The sequence below is a fragment of the Hylobates moloch genome, unplaced genomic scaffold, assembly GCF_009828535.3.
Source record: "Hylobates moloch isolate HMO894 unplaced genomic scaffold, HMol_V3 SCAFFOLD_20, whole genome shotgun sequence".
NCBI lineage: Eukaryota > Metazoa > Chordata > Mammalia > Primates > Hylobatidae > Hylobates > Hylobates moloch.
In genome coordinates this window covers 29,664,209-29,684,043 of record NW_026652295.1, presented here as the reverse complement: position 1 = coordinate 29,684,043, position 19,835 = coordinate 29,664,209, and the positions used below count along the sequence as shown (strand labels likewise).

General features: G+C 47.8%; 1 long non-coding RNA gene across 1 annotated transcript; it reads right to left on the bottom strand.

Moving 5' to 3' along the window:
• Window positions 1–481: 481 nt before the first annotated feature.
• Window positions 482–6,763, bottom strand: LOC116460101 (uncharacterized). The gene is made up of 2 exons (XR_009211328.1): window positions 6,642–6,763; window positions 482–2,092 (listed from the first exon to the last, which is right to left on the bottom strand). It is a non-coding gene; the product is annotated as an uncharacterized LOC116460101 (long non-coding RNA).
• Between the last annotated feature and the right edge of the window lie 13,072 nt (window positions 6,764–19,835).

The window sequence follows — 19,835 nt, the reverse complement described above, 5'->3', positions numbered from 1 at the left end:
TGCACTCCAGTCTGGGCGATAGAATGAGACTCTTGTCTCAGAAAAAAAAAAAAAAACAAGTTACAGTAGCCAGTAAGTACAGATCAGGTGCAGTCCTGGGAGGGACAGCAAAACAAAAAGTGAAACAGAAGCAGCAAAAGTCCCAAGGCTGAATAATCAGGGCGTTCCATCCAAATAAGTTAATTGTAAACATTGTAAAAGCAGCAGCCAAATGGAAAGCAATCACAATTAGTTGCTCAAAGAATGTGAGTGAGTTAAAAGGTCCTCCCCCAAAACCTTAATAGATCTGGGGAAAGCAGTGATAGTCAACCAGGGGTTTGGGGCTGCCATTGTACTCACCCGGAGTGAAGGGAAACTGAAACCAATGAAGCAGACAAACCTCTGAGTCATGGCACCAGAAATGTTGACAGCTGTTGTAATACCATGGTTCCTGACTTCTTCATTTAAAAGAATTTAAACAAGAAACATGCAGCAAAGGAGATGAAGTACAAAGCAATTTATTACAAAGGAAAAATATTATTTTGAAAGTTAAGTGCAAAATAAACTGTACACCCTGAGAGAGGATTCAGAGTGGGCTGCTCCTAAGGATGAGACAGCATTGATGATTGCTGGAGAAACTCCCTTTATGGGAGTCTTACATGATTATTCACAGGAGGTGGGTGGGAAGAGGTGTTACTAGCAAGCATGTTCTGGGCGGTCTTCTGGGTGCACGTGTGCAGTAGCTGTACATGCTTGTTCATACATCTCATGACTCATTAGCATCTGAAATCTCCACCCAGGGCTGTGTTTTTTTTTCGCTATTGTGATGAGCAAAGGGTCAGTCTCAGAACAGGTGGAAATGCACATGTTCTGTACAGGGTAAACTCCCTATTGGAGATAGCTTTGCTTGAATGAGCTGGACTACAATGTGAATGCTAGAGTTTATTGTGTTGATTGTATGGTCATCACCTGTCGCTATGTCCCGAGGACATGGTTACTTTTTTCATTACCTATACTTCCTCAATTCCAACACCTGCCTGAGCTTACACAGGCAAATAAATGACTCATTTCAGCACCACCTTAGAGCTTATTCAGTGCAGCCTTTGACATCCCTCAGAGGAGAAGTAAGTTTTCCAAGCACGATTTTATTTTGTAAAGCCTCCGTTTTTTCAGCCTGCAGAGCTGAGACATTGATAATTTTATTCTCAAATATTTAGAGACTTTCTTATAATAAGATTTTCACATCTTGGTAACAAATTTCACTTACAAAATTTGCCAGAATAGGCAAAAGGAAAGAGACAGCAGGAGCGATCACTAAGATTTTTCTTCCCTGTGGAGTACTTCACTGTTCCTGCTTCTCTTTTCACTTTCCTGGGCTTGGGGGAAGGGCAGCTCCCTTGGACTATGAAAGAAAAACGGTGATATGGAAACATCTGTCTTTACCGCCTCCCCCAACCCTTCCACTTCTGCTTTGGCTATGCCCATTCTCCCTCCCATCCCCTGGCCCATAAGCCTTTTCCTTTTCCCAACCTCACCGAGAGCCCAGACTCTCACCTAGATCTGGCTCCTCAGTGGGAAGTGAGTCATTACCTGCTAGAGGGTAGATGAGGAGAGAGAGAGGCCAGAGCCTGGGGATGGGGCAGAAGGTACAGCAGGAAGGAAGGACGTTAGAGTGAGAAAAAGTTCCAAATAAGGGGTGATATATGAGTGCTCAGAGGGTGACTGAGGACATCCCCAGCATTTCCATTGAGGAGGGAGGAAGGAGAGGCCCTTGGGTGCTGGGGCAGATGCGGGCAAGGTCTGGATGAGATGCCCCCACCCTCAACCCTGGTCCTCTGAAAACACTTCACTCAGTCACGCTGAGGAGCCCCTCCAGGCCCAGGGGCCCCTCCAGGTAGGCGTATCTCAGCTCCTCTCCGGAAGGACCCCCACAGCTGCCCAGCCCTGGTATGTCTCATCTCCCCGGTTCTGGTCCCCTTGAGTCTTGAGTCCAGGGTTGGCTCCTTCCCTTCCTGCAGCCAGGTCAGAGTGAGGTTGGCAGGTGAGAAACCAGGTGCTCTGCATGGCAACGTGTGGTTGCCCTCAGGGTCCTCCTTGTCAGGGACCACAAGCCCTGGGGAGGGAGGCACTTGATGTAGGAGAGAGAGAGCAGAGAGGTGGAGTGAGGGTGGGACACACGTTGGTCTCCCCTCCTCTCCTAGTCTTCCTCCACATGCCAGTGCCTTTCCCTCCCCAACTCCAGGTCGTGTAAGAGCCACAGCAGGAAGTGTAGACCTGGGTCCCCAACATTCTTTGAAGAAGTCTTTCCATAAGTGTGTCCACCTCCATTCCCACTGCATCTTTAGGGTCTGCCTCAGTGCAGAGCCCTGGGTATGTACAGAGCATAGGTGTACATGAGGGTGATTCTGGAAGGTTCTTCCTTTGCACATACCTGCATGTCTCAGTTTCTCTCCTCTTCAAGTCTGCTCAAATGGCACCTTCATGAGGCCCACCCTGACCACCCTACTTAAAATGCTACCTCTATTACTTTCATTGATTGTCAACTTCGCATTATTTTTTCTTTTTCTTTTTCTTTTTTTTTTTTTTTTTTTTGAGACGGAGTCTTGGTCTGTCACCAGGCTGGAGGGCAGTGGCGCGATCTTGGCTCGCTGCAACCTCCACCCCCTGGGTTCAAGCAATTCTCCTGCCTCAGCCTCCAGGGTAGCGGGGACTACAGGTGCACGCCACCACGCCCAGCTAATTTTTGTATTTTTTAGTAGAGACAGAGTTTCACCATGTTGGCCAGGATGGTCTCGATCTCTTGACCTCGTGATCCACCCATCTCGGTCTCCCAAAGTGCTGGGGTTACAGGGGTGAGCCACCGCACCTGGCCTATTTTTTCTTTTTATCGCCTATCACTTTGTAAACATAAAAGTCCTTTTCCAAAGATGGCCTCAACAATATCTCCCATCCCACATGCTCTTTAGCAATATGACCCTGCCATCCCCTATCAAGAGCTGATGCTAATTCCCCTCTTTTTGGATCTGGGACTTGCTTTGGTGACTAGAACATGAGGAACATAATGCTGCCTGACTTCTGAGGTTCCAGCATAAGATGCCTTATGGTTCTGACTTGGCCACTTGAAACACCCAGACCCCAGGTGCAGAGTCAGAAGCAGCCAGGGCACGTGGAGGAGCAGGTGGAGGAGAAACCAAGTCACCTGGTTCACAGCCTCAGTGAGTTCCCGGCCAACAAGCCAGCACCAACTGCAGCCCTGTGCAGGAGCCTCTTGAATGTGTTGGACCAGCTGGGCTCCAGATGATGGCGGCCCAGCCCATGTTGTATGGAGCAAAAGAGCTGCCCAGCTGAGCCCAATCAGCCCACAGAATGAGAGATAATATAAAGGTTGTTTATATATATACATATACATATATATATATATTTTTTTTTTTTTTTTTGAGATGGAGTCTCACTCTGTCACCCAGGCTGGAGTGCAGTGGCGTGATCTTGGCTGACTGCAACCTCCACCTTCTGGTTTCAAGCGATTCTCCTGCTTCAACCTCCCGAGCAGCTGGGATTACAGGCGCCTACCACCACGCCCGGCTAATTTTTGTATTTTTAGTAGAAACGGGGTTTCATCATGCCGACCAGGCTGATGACCTTGTGATCTGCCCACCTCAGCCTCCCAAAGTGCTGGAATCACAGGCGTGAGCCACCATGCCCAGCGTTTTTATGCATTAAGATTATTTTTTACCCAGCAATCAATTGCTGGAACACATCCATATAATCCACTACTGTTATTATATTTTTCTTTATTGTCTGTCTTTCAGATTGTAAGCATCAGGGAGCAGGTGTTAGTCTCTTTTGATTAAATGATCACCAGGCCTAGAACAATGCCTAGCACAGAAGCACTTACTAAATATTTGTTAAATGGATGAATAAACGATGTGACCAGAATTCCTTAATACTGCGTCCGAGACTGGAAAGTGGGAGTTACTGGTTTGGTTTTGGCGCTTGTTTAGTCAGCTTGTGCTGCCATAACAAAACACCGCAGATGGATTGGTTAACAGACATTTCTTTCTCACAATTCTGGACCCTGGAAGTCTGAGATTAGGGAACCAGCAGATTCAGTTCCTGGTGAGGGCCCTCTTCCTGCCTGGCAGACAGCTGCCATATCCTCACATGGTGAAGACAGTGGGAGCTCCAGTCTTCTTTTTCTTAAAAGGACACTAATCCCATCATGGGGGCCCCAACCTCTCAACCTCTTCTGAGTAGTCTATTCACCTCCCAAGATGCCATCAGTCTCAAGTAGTCTGCTGTCACGGTGGGAGCAAAGATGCTACAGCAGGTTGTAAAATTAGGTGTCATCCCAGTCAGTGGGGACCGGACAGGTAATTCAGGGAAGGGGACCTGGATAGAGCCCACCCATAGGATATGGCAGGTCCCAGAACTCTATTGAAATCAAGTCTGGACAAAAGTCAATAATATTCTTCTGACCAAATTCCTTTCAGTCTTCCTGAGGGATGGGCAGGCTCATTCCAGAATAAAGAAGATGCCTGGGGTGAAGAAGACTAGTCTCCAAGGGCACTGGCCCAGGACACCTAGGTTCTACTGGTCACTAACGCCCACCCAGATCTCTCCTGGGTGGAGCCTTGTTCCAAGCCTCTCACAGCCCTTGCCTGCATTCTCGTGGTGCTCACCGTGGATAACAGGGCCACAGCCAGCCTCAGAGCCAGACTGTTAAGTGAAACCACTGATCCTTGCTGAATTACTTCCTTGAGGCTGAGATAAACTTCACATTTCAGCCTCATTAATAAGATTAACTGTAAATCCAAATGGCCTGCAAATCTATAAACAGTCACTCAGTTGATTAGCCAGAACATTGAGGACTGTTAACGATACAGGAAAAGGGGCATTTTGGAGGTGAGAAGCTGAGGAGCCTGAAACTGTTTCCATTGTTTGTGAAAGTAATCTGACAATATATGAATGAAAATACCCACCACCCCCTGACCCAGCAATCCAAGGTGGGAAATATCTTTTTTTTTTTTTTTTTGAGACGGAGTTTTGCTCTTGTCCCCCAGGCTGGAATGCAGTGGTGCAATCTCAGCTCACTGCAACCTCCACCTCCCAAGTTCAAGTGATTCTCCTGCCTCAGCCTCCCAAGTAACTGAGATTACAGGTGTGTGCCACCATGCCAGGGTAATTTTTGTATTTTTAGTAGAAGCGAGGTTTCACCATGTTGACCAGGCTGGTTTTGAACTCCTGACCTCAAGTGATCCGCCCACCTCAGCCTCCCAAATGCTGAGATTACAGGTGTGAGCCCAAACTCCTACTTTTAAATCACTGCATAGTAGTCCATAGTCCATTGAATGGAGTATGGCAATAAACACTGTTAGATATTCTGAACCTCAACTCCCTCCCTCCCTTCCTTCTTTCCTCTCTCTCTCTCTCTCTCTCTCTTCTTTCTTTCTTTTTAGTTTTTGACACAGGGCCTCACTCTGTCGCCCAGGCGGAGTGCAGTTGCGGGTCAATCATGGCTCACTGCAGCCGCGACCTCCCCAGGCTCAGGTGATCCTCCCACCTCAGCTTCCGGAGTAGCTGGAACTACAGGCATGAGCCACCTCACCTGGCTAATTTTTTGTATTTCTGGTGGAGAAGGGGTTTCACCATTTTGCCCAGGCTGGCCTTGAACTCCTAGGCTCAAACCATCTGCCTGCTTCACCCTCCCAAAGTGCTAGGATTACAGGTGAGCCACCACACCTGGCCAACTGTCTTTATTTCTGTAAGAGATATTTCCCGGCCAGGCGCGGTGGCTCACACCTGTAATCCCAGCACTTTGGGAGGCCGAGGCGGGTGTATCACCTGAGGTCAGGAGTTCGAGACTACCCTGGACAACATGGCAAAACCCCATCTCTACTAAAAATACAAAAATTAGCCGGGCATGGTGGCTGGTGCCTGTAATCGCAGCTACTTGGGAGGCTGAGGCAGGGAGAATTGCTTGAACCCGGGAGGCGGAGGTTGCAGTGAGCCCAGATGGCGCCACTGCACTCCATTCTGGGTGACACAGCAAGACTCTCTCAAAAAAAATAAAATAAATACATAAATAAATAACAATAATAATATGTAAGGTTTGTTCCACGGCATTTTGAGGTGATGGCAGGCAGAAATAAAGCCAATCCCACCCTTTCTGGGCTAGGGAAAGCCGAGATGGTCTTCGGCTCCGGGTGAGTCACTCCCCAGGGTCCAGGCCTGGCTGCCCGTTCCCCTCCAAGCCTCCCAGTTCTTCTGTTCAAAGCCCTCCCCCTCCAACCCACCTACAGCCCCTTCTGCTCTGCCCCATCAACTTCATTTTCTCCCTCAGCACTCGTCTTAGATTCCTGGACTCAGCACAGAGGCGACTTCCTCCTTGCAGACTTTAGGCGCCACTGCGGGGTCCGGAAAAGAAAGAGAAACGGCCCAGCGCTGTCGCTTACATAACCCAGGGCGGGGCTGCGCTCGGCGCCCGCAAGCGTTTTGAATTCTGCGGCCCAGAGTTCACTGCGAGGACTGGGATCACTCATCACCCCGCCCTGGTCTACGGAAAATGACAAGTGTTTACTGATATAGAAACAGAATAACGGCGCTGTGGGCTAGGGTGGGCGGAGCTGCCTTCAGGCTTCTGGTCTCCAGCGCGGGGCACTCACACCTGCCGCTGTGAAAATGCAGACCCGCGGGGCAGGAATTCCGAGTCCAGCCTGGGGCGCGATCTGGAATCTGACTCGCTTGAAACAACGCGGCGGATTCGGAGACAGGTGAGTAGGGAAATGAGCCTCAGCCCCTCCCATGGGCCGCCCACGGATTCCAGGATCCGAAAACTCTTCCTGCTGCTGCGTCACCCCAGGAAGGCAGCGCCCGCCTCTGGGCTGTTCTGATGGAAACTGGCTCCGCCGCCCAGAGGAAAACCCACAACTAAGGGGCCAAGAAAAAGCCTCCATGGTCCCGCCCTTTCAGTGAGGATCCTAATTTATACCCCGAGTGTGGCCCCCATCAAAGTCTGCAGTGACAGCCGAGCACGGTGGCTCACGCCTGTAATCCCAGCACTTTGGGAGGCCATGGCGGGCGGATCACTAGAGGTTAGGAGTTCGAGACCAGCTTGGCCAACATGGTGAAGCCCCTTCTCTACTAAAAATACAAAAATTAGCCGGGTGTGGTGGTAGGCGCCTGTAGTCCCAGCTACTCGGAGGCTGAGGCAGGAGAATGGCGTGAACCCGGGAGGCGGAGCTTGCAGTGAGCCGAGATCGCGCCACTGCACTCCAGCCTGGGCGACAGAGCGAGACTCCATCTCACAAAAAAAAAAAAAAGAAAAAAAAATCTAGAGTGACGTTCACTGAAATGATACTAGACCAGCAGGACCCACAGCGCTGCGGCTCACAGACTGCGGTGACAGCGCCGCCTCGCGTCCCTTCCTTCACCTGCCCCAGGCAGACGTGGTCACGTGTGTTGGCCTCGAGGCTGGAATACACTGGGGATCAAATGCAGAGAGTGGAGAAAGGAGGGAAGGATGGGAGGACGTGTTGAAGAAAGACAGGAAGAGCTGGCGCTATGGTTAATACCTGTAAAACTAGCGCTTTCGGAGGCGAGGCAGGAGGATCGTGTGAGACCAGGAGTTTGAGGTTGCAGTGAGCCATGATCGTACCACTGCACTCCAGCCTGGACGACAGAGTGAGACCCTGCTTTTATATACTTTTCATATTTTCTGTAATTAAGCAAGTTTTACTTTATTTTAGGATAAAATATCTATTGTGAATTTTAAAAACATGTAAAATAAAATTTTAATTAAAAAGCCCAAATGTTCTTTTGCAGCTTATCCTGAAGGAAATTCCTGTTGATGGTGCATTTAGAAGGAGAAAAGGAACTCATTTAATCCCCTGAAGACCTGAGCCCTGCACATGTCAAAACTGTACATTCCTTGTGGAGCGGTCTTCTCTTTTGAAATATAAACACTGCTTCCCTAATCTTCAAGCCAGCCATTGTCACTCCTAGTGACACTTTCATTGGATAAGCTCCTTACTCTCACTGAAATTGGTCCCAGAGTTGCAGCCCAGCATTGAGAGCCACGGCAGAAGTCATTGTGGGGTTTGCACCTGGCTGATGTGGAAGGTAGTCCTGAAAGGTAGTGTGTGACTAGGTGGGCTCTGGAGGGCAGGGATGTGCCTGGTGAGAGGAGAACAAGACAGATAAGAAGGTTCCAAAAGCAAACTTCAGGGGGGCCTGTGCCCAGCATCGGGATTTAGAAAATCTTCTCCCAGCCACTTCTGGCCTGCTTTCATTCCGCTTTCCTGTCTACCAGGCCATTGCAGGCAGTTCCTTCATTGAATAAATATTTATCAAATACCTACCACGTGCCAGGCATTGTGTTTAAGGAGCTGGGGCTGAGGTAATAGGAACCAAACCCCCCTTGCGCTCAAGGTTGTCCCAGTCTTGCTCAGGCAGAGATCAGTAAGGAAACTGTAACACTAATGGTTGGCAGGACATGTACACATGCTTTGCAAACTCACAAGCAGACCATCTTCTCTGACCTAGGAGAAGGTTCATAAAAGAGACAATGTTCAAGCTATGTTTTCAGGTATAAGTAGGAGCCCAACAGGCACCTGGGACAAGAGAGCATTGCTCAGAATCCAGAACATGAATTTCTTTCCCTGGGACAGGGCAAGAATCAGACTAAGCTGACTGAGGAGCCAGGTACTTCCTGGCAAGAAAGGGTGTCCCACATCTGACTATTCCACAATCACAGCTACTCAATGTTGAGACTTAAGACAGAGAGACAGAAAAAGAGAAAGTCCTGATTCAAAAAGCAGAATTCTCCAGGGGTGGGGGGAGGTTAAACTGCAGTTTCTGATATAATATGTCTGGGCCAGGCCAGAGAATTGCTTTTTTCTTTTTTCTTTTTTTTTTTTTTTTGAGACGAAGTCTTGCTATTGTCCCCCAGGCTGGAGTGCGATGGCGCAATCTTGGCTCACTGCAACCTCTGCCTCCTGGGTTCAAGTGATTCTCCTGCCTCAGCCTCCCAAGTAGCTGGGATTATAGACACCTACCACCACGCCCAGCTAACTTTTTGTATTTTTAGTAGAGACAGGGTTGCACCATGTTGGCCAGGCTGGTCTCGAACTCCTGCCCTCAGGTGATCCGCCCACCTCAGCCTCCCAAAGTGCTGGGATTACAGGCGTGAGCCACCATGCCTGGCCAAAAAACTTTTACATGAGCAGGTTTGTTATAGAAGTAAATTACCTGTCATGGGGATTTGGTGTACAGATTAGTTAATCCCCCGTGTAATTCTTTCCACCATTTATTTACCTTTCTCCACAGCAGCCTATTCCCTTTGAGGGAAGAGACAGACCCTTTCATATTGTTTTATATTGTTTTATACTCAGTACCTGTTTTAAGAAAAAACAACAAGGAAGTAAAACCAAAGACAGGCAGCCTGGCGCCAGGCCCAAAACCAGGCCTGGGCCTGCCTGACCTAAACCCAGTAGTTAAAAATCAACTCATGACTTAGAACCCGATGTTATTCATAGATTCCAGACATTGTATAGAAGAACATTGTGAAACTCCCTGCCCTTTTCTGTTTCTCTCTGACCACTGCTGCATGCAGCCCCTGTCACGTACTGCCTGCTTACTCAAATCAGTCACGACACTTTCATGTGAAATCTTTAGTGTTGTGAGCCCTTAAAAGGGACAGAAATTGTGCATTCGGGGAGCTCGGAGTAAAGGCAGTGGCTTGCCGATGCACCCAGCTGAATAAAGCCCTTCCTTCTACAACTCGGTGTCTGAGAGGTTTTGTCTGCGTCTAGTCCTGCTGCATTTCTTGGTTCCCTGACTGGGAAGCGCCCCTTAGGCAGCTTAGGCCTGCCCTGTGGAGCATCCCTGCGGTGGACTCCAGCCAGCCTGAGTGACGCGATCCAAAGAGCGCTCCCGGGTAGGAAATTGCCCGGGTGGAAGGCCTCACCAGAGCAGCGTGTAGCAGGCCCCCACGGAGGATTAACACAGCGGCTGAACACCAGGAAGGAACTGGCACTTGGAGTCCGGACATCTGAAACTTGGTAAGACTAGTCTTTGGAACTTGCCTCACTCCACCTGAGTGGAAGCGTGGCCTGATCACCCATGTTGTGCCTGCATTGGCACTTTTGTTCTGGTTTTGACTTGACTTAGATTGCGTGATACTTTGGTTTTGGTCTTGACCTGGCGTGGATTTCTGGATACTCTGATTTTGGTTTTGATTTTGGTTTGGTGTAAACTGCAAAAGTGTGTGTGCCCTTTTTACCTGTTTTTTTGTTTTGCAGCGTGCGTGTGGTGTGAGCGTGGTGTTTTGTCTTGAAAAAGCATGGGTCAGGCACGAATAAGCCCACCCCACTAGGAACTATGTTAAAAAAAATTTTTTTCAAGATAGAATTTAAGGGAGATTACGGTGTTACTGTGACACCAGGAAACTTAGAACTTGTGAAATAGACTGGCCAGCATTAGAGGTGGGTTGGCCATCAGAAGGAAGCCTGGACAGGTCCCTTGTTTCAAAGGTATGACACAAAGTAACCTGTAAGCCAAGGCATCCAGACCAGTTTCTGTACATAGACAGTTACAGCTGGTTTTAGACCCCCTTCCCCCTGACAGTGGTTAAGAGAACAGTAGCATAAGCATCTGGCAGAGGCAAGGAAAGACCAGCAGAGAGACAAAAAGGCCATCTATACCAATCTAAGTTAATTTAGACTAAACAAGGTCTTATTAATAGCAAAGGATAATTGAAATCCCAAACTTACAAGGTTTTCAACAAAAGTGAAGTTTGCTAAAAATTAACAGTATAACATGTATTAATGGTAACTTCTAATCTTGTGGCCTTAGACAGTCTAGTCCAAAGACAAAAAAAAAAGTTCACTTTAAAAAAAAAAGGGAGGGAGGCAGAATTTATGTTAAAAGAGTGTTATATGGTAAATTCTTTTTTTTTTTTTTTTTTGAGACGGAGTCTCGCTCTGTCGCCCAGGCTGGAGTGCAGTGGCACAATCTCGGCTCACTGCAAGCTCCGCCTCCCGGGTTCACGCCATTCTCCTGCCTCAGCCTCTCCGAGTAGCTGAGACTACAGGCGCCCGCCACCACGCCCAGCTAATTTTTTTGTATTTTTAGTAGAGACGGGGTTTCACTGTGGTCTCGATCTCCTGACCTCGTGATCTGCCTGCCTCGGCCTCCCAAAATGCTGGGATTACAAGCGTGAGCCACCGCGCCCGGCCATATGGTAAATTCTTGTCCTGAAATAAATTAACTGGTTGTTTAAAGAAAAACAAATGTTTGTAATAAGTCAGAAAATTGAGACATGTTGAAGAATTGTCAGTGAAAGTCCTGAAAGAAAAAATGTTATAAAAAAATTTATGCAAAAAATATTGTATAATTTAAAAGTAATAAGGCCTCCTGAGTACTATTTTAAAAAAAAACAGTTTATGTGCAAGGTGTATAAGAAAAGTAAAATATACCTTTGGTAGAAAGATTATAAGGAGGCATTAGAATGTGGATTTTTACCTACATTAAAAGGTTAAAAAAATTATTGTTTTGAAAGTGTAGGCCGGGCGCGGTGGCTCACGCCTGTAATCCCAGCACTTTGGGAGGCCGAGGTGGGCGGATCACAAGGTCAGGAGATCGAGACCATCCTGGCTAACACGGTGAAACCCCGTCTCTACTAAAAATACAAAAAATTAGCTGGGCGAGGTGGCAGGCGCCTGTAGTCCCAGCTACGTGGGAGGCTGAGGCAGGAGAATGGCGTGAACCCCGGGGGGCGGAGCCTGCAGTGAGCCGAGATCGCGCCACTGCACTCCAGCCTGGGTGAAAGAGCGAGACTCCGTCTCAAAAAAAAAAAAAAAAAAAAAAGAAAGTGTAAGCAAGTTTTAAAATGTTAATTGTAAAGAAAATTCTGTGTGTAAACGTATTAGCTAAAGTTAAAAAGGTATCATCCAGTTTTTCTGTGAACTGGACATTAAAGTAAAAATGCAACAAGTTTTTCTTAAAGCATCAACCTGCTCTTTAACAAAAATTAGAAAAGGTTAAAAAGAGTCTATAAAATCTTACCTTATGGTCAAACATGAAAAATTGGATAAATAGGTCTACGAGGTTTTATTAAAATTAAGTTTAACATTAATAACACACTAATATAAAGGTAAAATTTAGCTTATCTGGTATAAAAATCATACAAGAAGCATTATTAAATATAAAATGTTGTTTAGCTTTCTTTGGTCTAAAAACTAATAAAAATAGGTGCTAAAGGAAACATTCATTTTACTAGAGGATCATAGAAGTTAAAGACTTAAAACAAACTTTGGCAATTAAGACAGCATATCAAGATGCAAATGCCTGGTTGAAATGGATCAAATATTCCATCTGCACGTTAAACAAAAGCAGTTGTTATGCTTGTGCACATGGCAGGCCAGAGGCCCTGATTGTCCCCCTTCCACTAAGGTGGTCCTCCAGTCGACCAGGTGTGGGCTCCATGGTAGCTCTTTTCCAGGATTCTACAGCCTGGAGTAATAAGTCATGCCAAGTTCTCTCTGCTATATCCCGAAGTCCCTGCGGGTCAGCCCCCGAGGGCCATCCAGCTTCCGTCTCCCAACACTAAGTTCACTTCTTGTCTCTCATGGCAGGGAGGAGACAGCATTCCTTGGAGACCTGAAGGGATGCAGTGAGCTTAAGAATTTTCAAGAGCTTATCAATCAGTCAGCGCTTGTTCATCCCCGAGCGGATGTGTGGTGGTATTGCAGTGGACCTTTACTGGGCACTCTGCCGAATAACTAGAGTTAACAAGAGTGGCACTTGTGCTTTAGTCCATTTGGCTATCCCTTTCACCCTGGCATTTCATCAACCAGAGGAAAAAAAATAATAAGACATCATAAAGCAAGAGAAGCCCCTTATAGGTCTTTCAACTCTCACATCTATTTAGATGCAATTGGAGCCCCGCAAGGAATACCAGATCAATTTAAAGCTTGAAATCAAATAGTTACAAGATTCAAGTCAATATTTTGGTAGACGACAGTCAATAAAAATGTAGATTAGATAAACTACATCTATTACAACCAACAGCAAAGAGCTTTTCATGAGTTAAAAAGAAAAACTCATGTTGGCCCCAGCCCTGAGGCTACCTGACCTGACAAAACTCTTCACACTCTATGTGTCAGAAAGAGAAAAAATGGCAGTTGGAGTTTTAACCCAGACTGTAGGGCCCTGGCCAAGGCCAGTGGCCTGTCTCTCAAAACAACTAGACGGGGTTTCCAAAGGCTGGCCCCCATGTCCAAAGGCGCTGGCAGCAATGGCCCTGTCAGCACAAGAAGCAGATAAGCTAACAGGCAAAACCTAAACATAAAGTCCCCTCACGCTGTGGTGACTTTAATAAATACCAAAGGACATCATTAGCTAATAAATGCTAGACTAACTATATACCAAAGCTTGCTCTGTGAAAATCCCCACATAACCATTGAAGTTTGCAACACCCTAACCCCGCCACCTTACTCCTGGTATCAGAGAGCCCAGTTAAACATAACAGTTCAGAGGTGCTGGATTCAGTTTATTCTAGTAGGCCCAACGTCCGAGACCACCCTAAAACATCAGTAGACTGGGAGCTGCACGTGGATGGGAGCAGCTTTGCCAACCCCTGCAAAGTGACTCTGAAGAAGACAAGCCCTGCTCTAGTCACACCCAGAAGCTGACTGGTCCACACAGGGCCAAAGCATGAGGAAACTCATCGCGGGACTCATTTTCCTTAAAATTTGGACGTGTACAGTAAGGACTTCAACTGACCTTCCTCAGACTGAAAACTATTTCCAGTATATACATCAAGTCACTGAGGCAGCACAAAAGATTGCTACAGTTCTATTATTTTATGGTTATTGTAAGTGTACCAGGACTCTAAAAGAAACTTGTTTGTATAATACTATCCAAGGTATGTAGCCCAGGGAATAACCAACCTGATGCGTGTTATGACCCATTTTAAGCCTCCCATGATCACAGTTTTTAAAATAAAATTAAGGACTGGTCCTTTTCTAGGTGACACGAGTAAGGTAATAGCTAGAACAGAAAAAAGAGGAGTCCCCAAAAATGTAACCTTAAAATTTGACGCTTGTGCCGCTATTGATAGTAAGCAGCATGGAATAGGATGTGGTTCTCTAAATTGGAAAAAAAGTTACACAGTAAAAAAAAATAAGCATATCTGTCAAGAATCATATTTATGTGAGATGTGTCAATACTGGTCTTGTGTCATTTGGGCTACTTAAAAAGAAGATAAAAAAGATCCTGTTTGGCGGCTTAGTTGTCTTAGGCAAAAGCTGTATAATGGTACCACAAAAACAGTTACATGGTGGAGTTCCAATTACACAGAAAGAAATCCATTCAATAAATTTCCAAAGTTGCAGACTGAGCCCACCCAGAATTCCACCAGGACTGGACGGCCCCCACCGGATTATACATAGAGCTTATGCTAAGCTGCCTGATTAGTGGACAGGTAGCTGTGTAATTGGCACCATTAAGCCATCTTTCTTCTTACTGCCCATAAAAACAGGTAAACTTCTGGGCTTCCCAGTCTATGCTTCCTGCGAAAAACGAAGCATAGCCATAGTTAATTGGAAAGATGATAAATGACCTCCTAAAAAAAATTATATAATACTATAGGCCTGCCACTTAGATACAAGATGGCTCATGAGGATATCGAACCCCCATCTACATGCTCAACCGAATCATACGGTTGCAAGCTGTTTAGAAAGTATTACTAATAAAACCGGTCAAACCTTAACTGCTCTTGCCCGGCAAGAGACTCTGATGAGAAATGCTATCTATCAAAATAGACTAGCTCTTGACTACTTGCTAAATATATATATATATATATATATATATATATATATATATATATACACACACACACACACACCCCATCTCTACTAAAAATACAAAAAATTAGCGAGGTGTGGTGGCAGGCACCTGTAATCCCAGCTACTCAGGAGGCTGAGTCAGGAGAATCGCTTGAACCTGCGAGGCGGAGGTTGCAGTGAGCCAAGATCGCGCCATTGCACTCCAGCCTGTGCAACAAGAGTGAAACTCTGTATCAAAAAATATAAATAAATAAATAATAAATTAAATAACTAAAATGGGCAGGAAGAGGTCTGAACATAAAAACACTCGACTCCACAGCGACCAAGGAGAGACAACTTAAACCTCAAATTCTCTCTCTTTTTTTTTTTTTTTGAGATGGAGTCTCACTCTGTCGCCCAGGCTGGAGTGCAGTGGCGCTAGCTATATCGGCTCATTGCAACCTCTGCCTCCCGGGTTCAAGCGATTCTCCTGCCTCAGTCTCCCGAGTAGCTGGGTTTACAAGTGCGCACCAGGGTTTCGCTATGTTGGCCAGGCTGGTCTCCAACTCCTGACCTCAGTTGATCCGCCCGCTTCAGCCCCCCACAAAGTGCTGGGATTACAGGCGTGAGCCACCGCGCCGGGTCTCAAACCCCAAATTATTTTTTTGGGGGGATGGAGTCTTGCTCTGTCGCCCAGGCTGGAGTGCAGTGGCGCGATCTCGGCTCACTGCAAGCTCTGCCTCCCGGATTCACGCCATTCTCCTGCCTCAGCCTCCCGAGTAGCTGGGACTACAGGTGCCCGCCACCACGCCGGCTAATTTTTTTGTATGTTTTTAGTAGAGACGGGTTTCATCGTGTTAGCCAGGATGGTCTTGATCTCCTGACCTCGTGATCTGCCCGCCTCGGCCTCTCAAAGTGCTGGGATTACAGGCGTGAGCCACCGCACCCGGCCTCAAACCCCAAATTCTTAAGTATGGATGAGCCAAATCACCCCTCCCACTGCTGAGGAGAGACTCTTGTCTTGGACTGGACTTAACCCAATGGGGTTCAAGAAAAAGGGAAAGTCCCGCCTCCATAGCAACTTCGGTCCAATGGGACCCTCCCGGTACGCTCAGCTGGAAGCTGGGCGGGACTACGCTGGCTGGGAGCCCTGCATGTGATGTCCGCCGGCCTGGTGACCAGGGACCTGTACCTGAGCGAGAAGCACGATCCTCGGCCGTCCCCGCTCTTGCATCCCCCTCATCCTACTGCTGTGCTTGCTGGCGACGGTTCGTTCTGGAAGTCAGGCCAGTGACTGCGGGGCTCTGCTCCGCCCTCCATACCTGCTAAGTGTCCCCCTCCCCCACAACGCCTGATCCCCACAGCCTAGCAGCGAGTCCAGCCCTCCGGGGAGACTGAGGCCCGGTGCCACCACCACCACTGGAGGCCTGACGACGCCTCACGCGGGTGCTGAGTAGTGGGGGGCTTAATTATTTAGCACCTCTCCCCTTCCCCTGAGCCGTAACTTTCCCCAAACTGTGGCCTTTATGAGGCCTCTTGGGAGCGCTTTTGGAGCCGGGGGAGGTCTGGGGCGATGGAGGTTGCAAGATAAGGTCAGGCTTAGGGGGTAGGTAGGCTTCCTCTGAAACTGGTTGTATCTGCTAAGTAATTGTCCCATGTCTCCCACTGGAAGCTTAAACTTGGCCATAGGAGGTCCTTACGCCTGTAATCCCAGGACTTTGGGAGGCCGAGCTGGGCAGAGGATTGCTTGAACACAGGAGTTTGAGACCAGCCTGGGGAACATGAGGAAAACCTGTCAATACAGAAAATAGAAAAACATTAGCCAGGCGTGGTGGTGCACGCCTGTAGTCCTAGTTACTCTGGAGGCTGAGGTGGGAGGATCGCTTGAGCCTGGGAGGCAGAGGTTGGAGTGGGCCTCATGATTGTGCCACTGCACTTCAACGTGGGTGACAGAGTGAGACCCTGTCTCAAAAAAAAAAAAAAAAAGAGAAAATGAGCCAATGATAGCAGCTATGTTTGTTAAAAAATATATATATATACATAAATACACATATATATATGTATATGTGTGTGTGTATATATATATTTGGAGACGGAGAATCACTCAGTCGCCCAGGCTGGAGTGCAGTGGTGCAATCTCGGCTCACTACAACCTCCGCCTCCCGGGTTCTAGGGATTCTCCTGTCTCAGCCTCCCGAGTAGCTGGGATTACAGGCGTGCACCACCACCCCCAGCTAATTTTTGTATTTTTTTTTAGTAGAGATGGGGTTTCGCCTCATCGTGGTTTTTAACCTGGCCTTAAAAATATATTTTAACGTAACTACCAGGTGTGTTTTTTGGTATGACCTCTAATCCTCTGAGATTGGTGTAATTATCTCATATATGAAGAATGTGGCTCAAAGAGTGAAAACCTTGTCCACGGTAGTATGTCTCAAAAGAATCATCTGAGGTGCTTGTTAAAAGTAGATTCTTGGCAGGGCGCGGTCACTCACGCCTGTAATCCCAACACTTTAGGAGGCCGAGGAGGGTGGATCACCTGAGGTCGGGAATTCGAGACCAACCTGACCAACATGGAGAAACCCCGTCTCTACTAAAAATACAAAAAAAAAAAAAAAAAATTAGCTAGGTGTAGTGGTGCATGCCTGTAATACCAGCTACTCGGGAGGCTGAGGCAGGAGAATTGCTTGAACCCGGGAGGCAGAGGTTGCGGTGCGCGGAGATCGCTCCATTGCACTCCAGCCTGGGCGACAAGAGCGAAACTCCCTCTCAAGAAAACAAACAAACAAACAAAAAAAACAGAATCGTGGCCGGGCGTAGTTGCTCACGCCTGTAATCCCACTTTGGGAGGCCGAGGCAGGCGGATCACCTGAGGTCGGGAATTCAAGACCAGTCTGTCCAACATGGTGAAACCCTGACTCTACTAAAAATACAAAAATTAGGCCAGGCACGGTGGCTCACGCCTATAATTCTAGCACTTTGGGAGGCCGAGGCGGGCGGATCACGAGGTCAGGAGATAGAGACCATCCTGGCTAACACGGTGAAACCCCGTCTCTACTAAAAATACAAAAAATTAGCCGGTCGTGGTGGCAGGCGCCTGTAGTCCCAGCCACTCGGGAGGCTGAGGCAGGAAAATGGCATGAACCTGGGAGACGGAGCTTGCAGTGAGCCGAGATCACGCCACCGCACTCCAGCCTGGGCAACACAGCGAGACTCCATCTCAAAAAAAAAAAAAATTAGCCGGGCGTGGTGGTGTGCACCTGTAATCTCAGCACTTTGGGGGGCTGAGGCGGGCGGATCACCAGGTCAGGAGATCCAGACCATCCTGGCTAACACTGTGAAACTCCGTCTGTACTAAAAACATAAAAAAATTCGCCAGGCCGTAATGTCACACGCCTCTAGTCCCAGCTACTCGGGAGGCTAAGGTAGGAGAATCCCTCGAACCCAGGAGGCAGAGGTTGCAGTGAGCCGAGATTGCGCCACCACACTCCAGCCTGGGCGACAGAGCGAGACTCCATCTCAAAAAAAAAAAAGAAAGAAAAGAAAAAAAATACAGATTCTTGACTGGACGAGGTGGCTCACGCCTGTAATGCTAGCACTTTGGGAGGCCGAGGCGGGCGGAACACTTGAGGTCAGGAGTTTGAAACCAGTGTGGCCAACATGGGGAAACCCCACCTCCCATCTCTACTAAAAATACAAAAAAAATTAGCCGAGCGCGGTGGTGGGTGCCTGTAATCCTAGGTACTTGGGAGGCTAAGGCATGAGAATCGCTTGAATCCAGGAGGCAGAAGTTGCAGTGAGCTGAGATGGCACCACTGCACTCCAGCCTGGGCAACAGAGCAAGATACCTTCTCAAACAAACAAACAAAAAGGCCAGCACGGTGGCTCACGCCTGTAATCCCAGCACTTTGGGAGGCTGAGGCAGGTGGATCTTGAGCTCAAGAGATCAAAAGCATCCTGGCCAACATGGTGAAACCCCATCTCTACCAAAAATACAAATATTAGCTGGGGGTGATGGCGCATGCCTGTAATCCTAGCTGCTTGGGATGCTAAGGCAGGACAATCGCTTGAACCCAGGAGGCAGAGGTTGCAGTGAGCCGAGATCGCGCAACTGCTCTCCAGCCTGGCGACAGAGCCAGACTCCATCTCAAAAAACAACAACAACAACAAAACCAAAAAAAAAAAAAAACATATTCTTGAGCTAGGTATGGTAGAACGTCCCTGTAGTTCCAGCTACTCAAGAGGTTGGGGTGGGAAGATCACTTGATCCCAGGAGTTCCAGGCTGCAGTGAGCTATGATTGTGCGTCTGCATTCCAGCCTGGGCAACATAGCAAGCAAGACCCCATCTTTTGTTTTTTTATTGTTGTTGTTGTTGTTTGTTTTTGAAACAGAGTTTCACTCTGTCTCCCAGGCTAGAGTCACTGCAACCTCTGCCTGCCAGGTTCAAGTCTCCTGCCTCAGCCTCCCGAGTAGCTGGGATTACAGGCACACACCACCATGCCCAGCTAACTTTTTTTTTTTGAGACAGAGTTTTAACTCTTGTCGCCCAGGTTGGAGTGCAGTGGTGCAATCTCAGCTCACTACAACCTCCACCTCCCAGTTCAAGTGATTCTCCTGCCTCAGCCTCCCGAGCAGCTGGGATTTCAGGCACCCACCACCATGCCCAGCTAATTTTTGTGTTTTTTTTGAGACAGAGTCTTCACTCTGTTGCCCAGGCTGAAGTTCAGTATGGCTATCTTGGCTCACTGCCACCTCCTCCTCCCAGGTTTAAGTGATTCTCCTGCATCAGCCTCCCGAGTAGCTGGGATTAGAGGTACTTGCCACCACGCCCGGCTAAATTTTGTATTCTTAGTAGAGACAGGATTTCACCATGTTGTCCAGGCTAGTCTGGAACTCTTGACCTCGTGATCCACCCACCTTGGGCTCCCAAAGTGATGAGATTACAGGCGTGAACCACTGTGCCCGGCCAAGACCCCATTTTTGAAAAACAAAATATAGGGCTGGGCACGGTAGCTCACGCCTGTAATCCCAGC